This window comes from Poromitra crassiceps (assembly GCF_964638095.1).
Source record: "Poromitra crassiceps genome assembly, chromosome: 13".
Lineage (NCBI taxonomy): Eukaryota > Metazoa > Chordata > Actinopteri > Beryciformes > Melamphaidae > Poromitra > Poromitra crassiceps.
Window position 1 is genome coordinate 30,281,638 of NC_139644.1, and position 9,987 is coordinate 30,291,624.

Consider the following 9,987-nt stretch of genomic DNA (forward strand, 5'->3'; position numbering starts at 1 on the left):
ATTATAGATCGAGATAGTTTCCGAGCTTGAACACACCTCTAAATCTGACGTCATCACATCAGCACCTAACATATTAACATCAGTAGCCTAATTGTCTTATATGAAAAGAACACATTGTATCAAATTTGGTTAAAACATTTTTTGTGTGCCAAAACCCTATTGACACCTCTGTGGCTCCAAGTGAATCATTCATTTATTTGTATGTTTCTGTCGCTTACTATGATGATTTATGAACATAAACAAGATGGTAATTATTTTTGATCTTTTATTAATTATTTAAGATACATATTTATTCATGATTCATTTCATGTGCTTTCAATTTGGTCACTGCTATATTTTTCCTCTTTGTCTTGTGAACTGGCCTTATAGTGATCTGATGGCGCCTCCTCTGGTGGCTTCATGTATACGTGTTCAGTGACTGAGGGGTTTTTGTACAGGTCTACTGATGGTTTGTGTTACTGTGGCTCTCTGGCACAATAATACACAGCAGAGTCTTCAGGCTGCAGATTCTGTCCATTTAGAGTCACTCTGTTGCTGGAAGAGTCTAAAGAGATACTAAACTTGTTTTTTAGTGAATCTTTGTAGTGTGTGCCCGAAGTATATTTCATTCCAATCCACTCCAGTCCTTTCCCTGCAGGCTGTCTGATCCAAGCTGTGTAAGTGCCACTAACAGAATAAGAGACCTGACAGGTGATGGTCAGAGGTTGACCTGGCTGGACAGTCAGAGAGGCTGGCTGTGTCAATGTTTCTCCTTTCACACCTGTGGAGGAAAACATATTGAATATTTCAATTGTTTACAGTGTCGTAAGAATGATCAGCTGGTGCACTGAGATCAAACTGTCTGTGTTTCTCCCTCAAAGAGACTTACAGGATCCAGCAGCCAGCAGCAGCAGCAGAGCTACAGAGAACATGGTTGGTGTTGAAGCTTCTCTTCATCTGCCTCAACTGACAGCGTGACATGAACTGTTTATAGCAGACTGGAAGGAAGTCAACTTTGCATAGAAGAGACACTGACATGCTATAAAAGGAGGGATTGTCCCATTACAAGCATTCAAGAATTGAAGAGAATTTGATTCCTAATTCCTAATATTCATGAAGAGATATATTTAAGAAAATGTGTTTAAAGGTTGAGTCTGTTTATTCATTTACTGAAGTGTTTAGATCACTGTATTCTCAAGCAGGTGACACTGGGACAGCAAAACACCCCTAAAAACAATGAAAGAAATTGTGAGAAATAAGGAAATATAAAACCAATAATACTTACTGTGATAATGTGAGATTCACTGTGTTGTGCTACATCCAGTCCACTAGAGGGCTCTGTAATGGGGTTCCGGGGATATAGAAGAAGAAGCCATATCTAGTTGTACTTCCTGAAACTACGTTGTAACCAGGCTGCCCCATTTCTCTCTCACGAGAATAAATAACTCCTCTGTTCACAATGAGTACTCTGTCTGAGTTACTACATAAATGGCGACGAGGATAAAGCCAAAGCAGACTCAGATTGCCTCATGAAGAAAGTGCACGAATGCACATGGACTGCTAATTAAATAGCGCAAAAAGATGAGAGCTTCGGACCGTGAGTAAAGTAAACAAGCCCTACACAGAAGATGGCGGCTGCGATGGTAGGAAGCACGGCTCTTTTTGATAGCCAAACCCAGACGTGGGAGGAATATTGTGAAGTTCTCGGACACTTTTTTGCAGTAAACAAGATAGATGATGCAGCTCGGCAGAAAGCTATTTTGCTCAGCTCAGTTGGCAGTCAAACATACAGTCTAATGAGGAATCTCGTCAGCCCTGCTAAACCGGGAGACAAGTCATTTGTTGAGCTTGTGAGACTGTTGAAGGACCATTTTAACCCCAAACCCAGCGAGATTGTGCAGCGCTACAAATTCAACTCAAGAGGCAGGAAGCCTGGAGAATCAGTCATGGCATACGTCGCTGTCCTGAGGAAATTAGCGCAAGATTGCAACTACGGAGACAAGTTAGCTGAAATGCTACGTGACCGGCTGGTTTGTGGGATCGGTGATGATCGCATACAAAGGCGGTTGTTGTCAGAGCCGGAATTGACCTTCGACAAGGCGCTGAAGTTGGCCCAGGCTATTGAGACAGCCAGCAAGGACGTAAGAGACATACAGTCGCTGGAGGAGTCTGCACCCTCACACATGAGGGTACCCCAAGCAGTGCACAAAATGTCGGCAAGGCCAAACCCCAGTAAGCAACAGCGAAGCAAGGCTTGCTACAGGTGTGGGAATGAGCAGCACAGGGCTGGGGACTGCAGGTTTATAAATGAAACCTGTCACAAGTGTGGCAAGACAGGCCATATTCAGAAAGTGTGCAGGTCAAAGGGCTCAGCTAGCACAGAAAAAGCTAAGGGTGGGTCACAGCAGTCAAGAAAGAAAGGGGGAACACAAGGTGCACACTATGTGAGACAAGGGGAGAGTGTAGCAGAGGACATGGAGACAGATGAGGTCATGTTTACAATCTACAAATTAGATGTCATAGACATACCGTCAGAGGAGCCATTTGTAGAGACACTGACAGTTAATGAGACTGAGATGCAGTTTGAAATGGACTCAGGCTGTGGGGTAACAGTAATGAATCACACTGTATACAAAACGTTATGGGGAGAAGAGGTGCCAGAACTACAGCTTTGTAAAGTGAGATTCAGAACATATACAGGACACCCAGTAGATGTCTTAGGAGCAGCCATTGTCAAAGTGCAGAGGGAAAAGTCTATCACAGACCTACCGGTGGTAGTCGTAGCAGGGACAGGGCCTAGTCTGGTCGGCAGGGGCTGATTAGAAAGCTAGGCTTAAAGTGGAGACCAGAATCCCAAATCCACCATGTTAGGGAAGAGACCTTAACAGAGGTACTTGGGGAATATGAGGAGGTTTTCAAAGAGGAGCTAGGGAAATTTAAAGGGCCCCCAGCTAAGATCTATGTGGAAAAGGGAGCAACCCCCAGGTTCTTTAAAGCCAGACCTGTCCCCTACGCGATGAAAGGCAGGGTGGAGGCTGAACTCAATCGTCTCCTAGCAGAGGAGATAATTGAACCTGTGAAATATGCTGAGTGGGCAGCGCCCGTGGTCCCACTCCTGAAGCCAGATGACACGGTTAGGCTGTGCGGAGACTACAAACTGACTGTGAATCAAGTGTCAAAACTGGAGCAATATCCAATTCCCAGAATTGAGGACTTGTTCGCCAGTCTGTCAGGTGGTCAGAAGTTCACAAAACTAGATCTGAGTCACGCATACCACCAAATCCCTCTGGATGAGGAAGCAAAGAAATATGTGATCATCAACACACATAAAGGCTTGTTCACATACAAGGTGCTACCTTTTGGAGTATCGTCTAGTCCAGCTATATTCCAGCGGACCATGGAGGGACTGTTGCAAGGCATCCCTCATGTGGCAATATTCTTAGATGACATCCTACTGACAGGCAGAAACGATCAGGAGCATCTTCAAACTCTCACCGCAGTGCTGCAGCGGCTAAAGGAAGCCGGTCTCAGACTCAAGAGGACAAAGTGCACGTTCATGAGTGAGGAAGTGATGTATCTAGGTCACAAAGTGGATGAAACTGGACTACACCCAGTCTATGAGAAGGTGCAAGCGATTCAGGAGGCACCTACACCAGAAAACGTAACGGAGCTGAAAGCGTATTTGGGACTGTTAAATTACTATAATAAATTCCTGCCAAGTCTGTCAACAATCCTTGCTCCAATGCACAAACTGCTACAGAAAGACACAAAGTGGCAGTGGGGAGAGGCACAAGAGGCTGCATTAGAAAAGTCAAAAGAAATGATGCAGTCAGCTGAGGTGCTAGTACATTATGACCTAGAGAAGGACATTGTGTTATCATGCGACGCCTCACCATACGGAGTCGGTGCGGTGCTGTCTCACCGCATGCCAAATGGAACTGAAAGGCCAATCGGATTTACATCACGGACACTCAATGCAGCAGAGAAAAATTACTCCCAACTTGACAAGGAAGGTCTGGCTGTAATTTTTGGGATCAAACGCTTTCACAAGTACATCTATGGACGTAAATTCACAAGCCCTTGTTGTCACTTTTCAATGAGATGCGTGCAGTGCCACAAATGGCATCACCAAGGATCCAGAGGTGGGCTGTAACCTTGACAGCATATGAATACACCATAGTGTATAAAGAAGGAAAGTACCACGGCAATGCAGACGCCTTGAGCCGTCTACCCCTCCCAGAGAAACCTGAATTGGGTAGGCCAGAGGAGAGAGTTCTCATGCTGGAGAGCTCTGACATCACACTGGTGACCGCTGACCAAGTGAAAGTATGGACTGATAAGGATCCAGTACTCTCACGTGTGCGGGAGATGGTACACAAAGGCTGGTCATCAGACCTAAAAGGAAGTGAATTTGCACCCTATACAGTGAGAAAAAATGAACTCAGCATCCAGGATGGGTGTGTGTTGTGGGGGGCGAGAGTGATTGTGCCAAAGCCAGGCCAAGAAAATGTCTTGAGACAGCTACATCAATGCCACCCGGGAGTGTCAAGGATGACGGCACTAGCCAGGAGCTATGTATGGTGGCCAAAGCTGGATAAGGAGGTGAAGGATATGGTCAAGACTTGTACAACATGTCAAGAGCATCGTAATGTTCCTGCGCCAGCTCCTCTGGACCCCTGGGACTGGCCTGACAAGCCCTGGAGTCGTCTTCATGTTGATTACGCGGGACTGTTCATGGGAAAGATGTTCTTTGTGCTCATGGATGCACATTCCAAATGGATGGATGTGTACCCAGTGAACGCTGCCACTTCAGCTACAACAATTGACTGCCTGCGGACCAGTTTCAGCAACCATGGACTGCCAGAGTTGTTAGTGTCTGATAATGGCACGTGTTTTGTCAGTACAGAGTTCAAAGAATTCTAGCAGAAATGGAATCCGCCATGTGACCTCTGCACCCCCTACCATGCTGCTAGCAACGGGTTAGCAGAGAGAGGAGTACAGACATTTAAAAGACTGATGAAAAAATGTCCAGAAGGCACACTGACAGCCAAGGTTGCCAGAGTGTTGTTCAGCTACAGAGTGACTCCTCAGACTACAACAGGACTATCGCCAGCAGAGCTACTTCTAGGGAGGAAGCTACGTTGCACACTGGATTTAATCCACCCGGATCTGACCAGGAAGGTGCATGAAAAACAAGGAAGACAGATCAAAGATCACAACAAAAAGGCAAAGGGACTGTAGCAAAGCTTGTGGGCTTGCTGGGGGCGAAGCTTTTGGGCTTGCCTCGTGAAGTGTGCTGGATCGTGGATGAGGGCTCACGGGCTGTGATCGGTCAGAATCACAGGGATGGAGATAGGGACCGAGATGTCGGTCCTGTGACGCGGTTGAAATACCACTGGTGACCTGGCTGGGTATAAGGCAGTCGGTCACCAGGGCCTGGCTGGTTGTAAGATAGCCAGGATTCAGCTTGGGTCCGGATTTGGTTGTGCTAATGGTTGACATTATGAAGGGTAGTAGGGACTAAGAATACCGGAAGAAGTATGGAAGTAGAAGGAATCTCTATAGCGTCACAGAACACCTTGTTTATATCCCCGCATTTTGGTGTATGACATCACGTCATTGGTGATGTCACAACGTTCGAGGAGGTATGACATCATCGGTGTTATGTCTGACATCGCCGATGACCTCACAGGTGAACTCTATGCTATGACATCATTGTCATCATTGATGATGTCATCATCATTACGTCGTTGGCGCGCCGGCTCGTGGGCGTCGACTGCCCCAAGAACAGGCCTGACGGTGGGCCATTATGGACCCTTTTCTACAGCCGCTCCCAGATTCCTGTGGGGAATCTGTATTCTTCCAGAAATGGCCGGAATGGCCCTCCAGTCCCACCTGGTATAGGCAGGGCTTGGTTGATTATTCTGGCAGTGAGGGGGGCTGTGGTCCGCTTGGCCACCGGCCGGGTGTAGGCACGGGTCCGCACGCCGTTATCCATTATACATCACAAGAGCCAAGATTTGGTGACTGTCCTCGTTGGCCAGGATGTGTGTGGGAGCTGGGGGTCTACCCAGCAACTGCTGTAGTGAGCTGTAGTGGCCTCTGGGGGCTTGAGTTTCCAGTTGAGGAAACTCAGCGGCGTGAGGTCAGCGCGGGAGCCGCTCAGGAGCCGGGGGTCTACCCAGCTACTGCGGTAGTGAGGAGCCTCTGGTTCTGGTGGCTTGAGTTTCCAGTCGAGGAACCTCAGCGGCGTAGGGTCGGTGAGGAAGCAGTTTGTCTGCCCTCGTTGGAGGGAAGCCTCGGCCCCTAGTGTCTCGTTGGCCGCCCCGTGGAGCGCCGGTGTGGGATAGGTCTGCTCTGGGCGAATTGCCGGCGAGACGATGAGGGAGACGGCCGCCCCGTGAAGCATCTGGGGCTCCTGCCTCGCCGTCCTCAAAGGCATGTCCACTTGCTCCACTTGCTCGGACTTCTTGGCCTCCCTAGAGGCCTTGGCTGGAGTTGTCTCCATGAGCCCGGGCAGGGCCAGGAGGTGAATTCGGGGAATAGGTAGTTGAGATGGCTGGTCCCGTCCTCTGGGGGGGTCCCAGCTGTCGTGTCCAGCTATCTTGTGGGAATGATTGACGCCGTCCGGCTGACTGTGCCCTGTGCTGTTGGTCCCCGCGTTCGCCATGCCTCCCTGAGTGTGGGGTATCCCGGTGGCGGGCTCGGCCGCCCCGTTGCACTCTATTGCATGCTCAGGGTCGGCGACCTCTGTCCTAGGTGGACATGTCCTAGGTGGGAGTGTTGGTGGCATTGGCACTGGAACAGTGGGTTCCGTAGTTTGGGTCGTTGGCTCTGGAGCCACCGTGCTGACCTGACCCTGGTCGTGGGGGGTGCGAGGCACGGGTGACATGCTCAGCCGGGGTGTGGCCACCGGTGAAGTGGGTGGCGCCCTCCGGGGCTCCTGCTCAGCTTGGCTCAGGGTTATCTGCTCTCTAGCTTGGAGGGCCTCGGCCTGGAACCTAGCATAGCCTTGTGCCATTACGGCTTTCATCCTTAGGACCTCTTCATGTAATGTTGCTTGCTGTGCTTTCCTCCTAGCGCTAGCGTGGCCAAGGGCCGGTAGGGCTCTGAACTTGATCAATAGGAGCTCCATAAGGTTCTCTGCAGCTTCATCTGCCTTAAACTCAGCCCTTATCTGGTCTAAATCTGCCCTGTGCTGGGCTTCCTGAGCACGGAGTCGGTGGTGGCTGCGGATGAGTTCCTGCCCCGGTTGGATCGTCTGGTGGGAGTGTAGGAGGTCTGGCCCCTGACTACTACTCCGAACCCTGGATACTCTGCTGTATCCAGATTTGATCTGGTGGGGAAGGGATTGCTCCTCTGGTCGGCGAGGTCCCGTGACCAGAGCGAGCTCACCTGACTCCTGCTCCATCTCTGAGCGTCGCAAGTCCTCTGATCCGCTCGAAGGACCAAATTGTAGCGAAGCTTGTGGGCTTGCTGGGGGCGAAGCTTTTGGGCTTGCCTCGTGAAGTGTGCTGGATCGTGGATGAGGGCTCACGGGCTGTGATCGGTCAGAATCACAGGGATGGAGATAGGGACCGAGATGTCGGTCCTGGGACGCGGTTGAAATACCACTGGTGACCTGGCTGGGTGTAAGGCAGTCGGTCACCAGGGCCTGGCTGGTTGTAAGATAGCCAGGATTCAGCTCGGGTCCGGATTTGGTTGTGCTAATGGTTGACATTATGAAGGGTAGTAGGGACTAAGAATACCGGAAGAAGTATGGAAGTAGAAGGAATCTCTATAGCGTCACAGAACACCTTGTTTATATCCCCGCGTTTTGGTGTATGACATCACATCATTGGTGATATCACAACGTTCGAGGAGGTATGACATCATCGGTGTTATGTCTGACATCGCCGATGACCTCACAGGTGAACTCTATGCTATGTCATCATTGATGATGTCATCATAATTACGTCGTTGGCGCGCCGGCTCGTGGGCGTCGACTGCCCCAAGAACAGGCCTGACGGTGGGCCATTATGGACCCTTTTCTACAGGGACGCTGGTTCAAAATGGGAGACTCAGTGCAGACCCGGAACTTCAGTCTAGGACCGAAGTGGATCCCGGGAATTATTGAGTCTGTGACAGGGCCAGTGTCATACAAAGTGATGCTGGGTGATGGGAGAGTTGTTAGGAGACATGTGGACCAGATCCAGGCTCAGTATCAGAAACCAGACAAATACACGGAGACACCAGAGACTGACACAACTCTGCAAAGTCAACCCATAACAACAGCAGAGACATTCTTGGACGTTGAGGATGTTGTGCTCAGTGGAGAGACGGTGGAGAAGCCGGCAGTGACCGAAGCTGCAGGACAATCAGAGACAATCCAAGGGACTGTGTCAACTTCCTCTCCAGTTAGGAGACAGTCAAAGAGGGAAACTAAGTTGCCCATATCTTGAAGACTTTCAGTTATGCTGAGAGTATTGTGTAGGAGTGTTTTTAGGCACCTGTGAAAAAAGAAAAAAGAAAAAAAAAAGTAATACACATGTTGGATGTAAGGTTTCTGTTGGTTGCATAGAAACAGCTTAAGGGGGGAGGGATGTGATAATGTGAGATTCACTGTGTTGTGCTACATCCAGTCCACTAGAGGGCTCTGTAATGGGTTTCCGGGGATATAGAAGAAGAAGCCATATCTAGTTGTACTTCCTGAAACTACGTTGTAACCAGGCTGCCCCATTTCTCTCTCACGAGAATAAATAACTCCTCTGTTCACAATGAGTACTCTGTCTGAGTTACTACACTTACAAAGTTACAGCTACTAGCAGACTGGAAGGAAGTCAACTTTGCATAGAAGAGACACTGACATGCTATAAAAGGAGGGATTTTGTCCCATTACAAGCATTCAAGAGTTGAAGAGAGTTTGAGTCCTAATTCCTCATGTTCATGAAGATCCATATTAAAGAAAATGTGTTTAAAGGTTCAGTCTGCAAAACACTCCCAAAAACAATATAAGAAATGGTGAAAAACAATGATTGACTGAGAGGAGTAGAAGGAAGCACTGTCATATCTGATGCTGGCAATCCACTCAAGTCAGCTTAACCTGTCCAGCAGATCGCTAAGAGCAGCAGTGTGTTCTACTCTTTTAATGTAATTCATTGTTCTTGGTTCTTGCTGTGTGATGTTCATTCATCTTTATTCACTTGTTGCTGTCTGTGGTGTGGTGTGGTGTGGTGTGGTGTGGTGTGTGTGTGTGTGTGTGTGTGTGTGTGTGTGTGTGTGTGTGTGTGTGTGTGTGTGTGTGTGTGTGTGTGTGTGTGTCTGAGAGAGAGAGAGAGAGAGAGAGAAAAAACACACACACACACACACACACACACACACACACACATGGGGTCACATAGAGTAGCCTACTGTAGGATTTTGTACAGCTGCTCAACCAACTCCAGCCACTGTGGCTCTCGAGCACAATAATAAACAGCAGAGTCTTCAGTCTTCAGATTGTTCATCTGGAGATACACCTGCTGTCTGCTGTTGTCTCTGGAGATGGTGAACCGGCCTTGGACTGACTGAGAGTAGTAGATGTTGCTAGTATAGATGGAGGCAACCCACTCCAGTCCTTTTCCAGGAGCCTGTCTGATCCAGGCCATAAAGTAGCTGCTGAAGGTGAATCCAGAGGCTGTACAGGTCAATCTGTGGGATTCTGCAGGCTTTTTAACCACTGCTTCAGATTCTGTCAGAGTCTGACCATCAACACCTGTCAAGACAAACCAGAAAACATCACATGGATTAAGTTAGTAACTTTAATGGTTACAACATCAAATCCAGATGAGTCAAAAGCTTCACCTCCACAGCAGATAGCTAAGAGCAGCAGTCCTGTCCTAAAGCCCATCATGTTAAACTGTGTGGCCACTGTTCTCTGTCATCCTCTCTGCAGTCAGATAAGTAGAGATGGAAGACATGTAAGTTTTGCATTGACTCCTCCTCACAGGCAGGGGGGGTAGTACTGGATTAGACCTTTCTCTCAGTTAT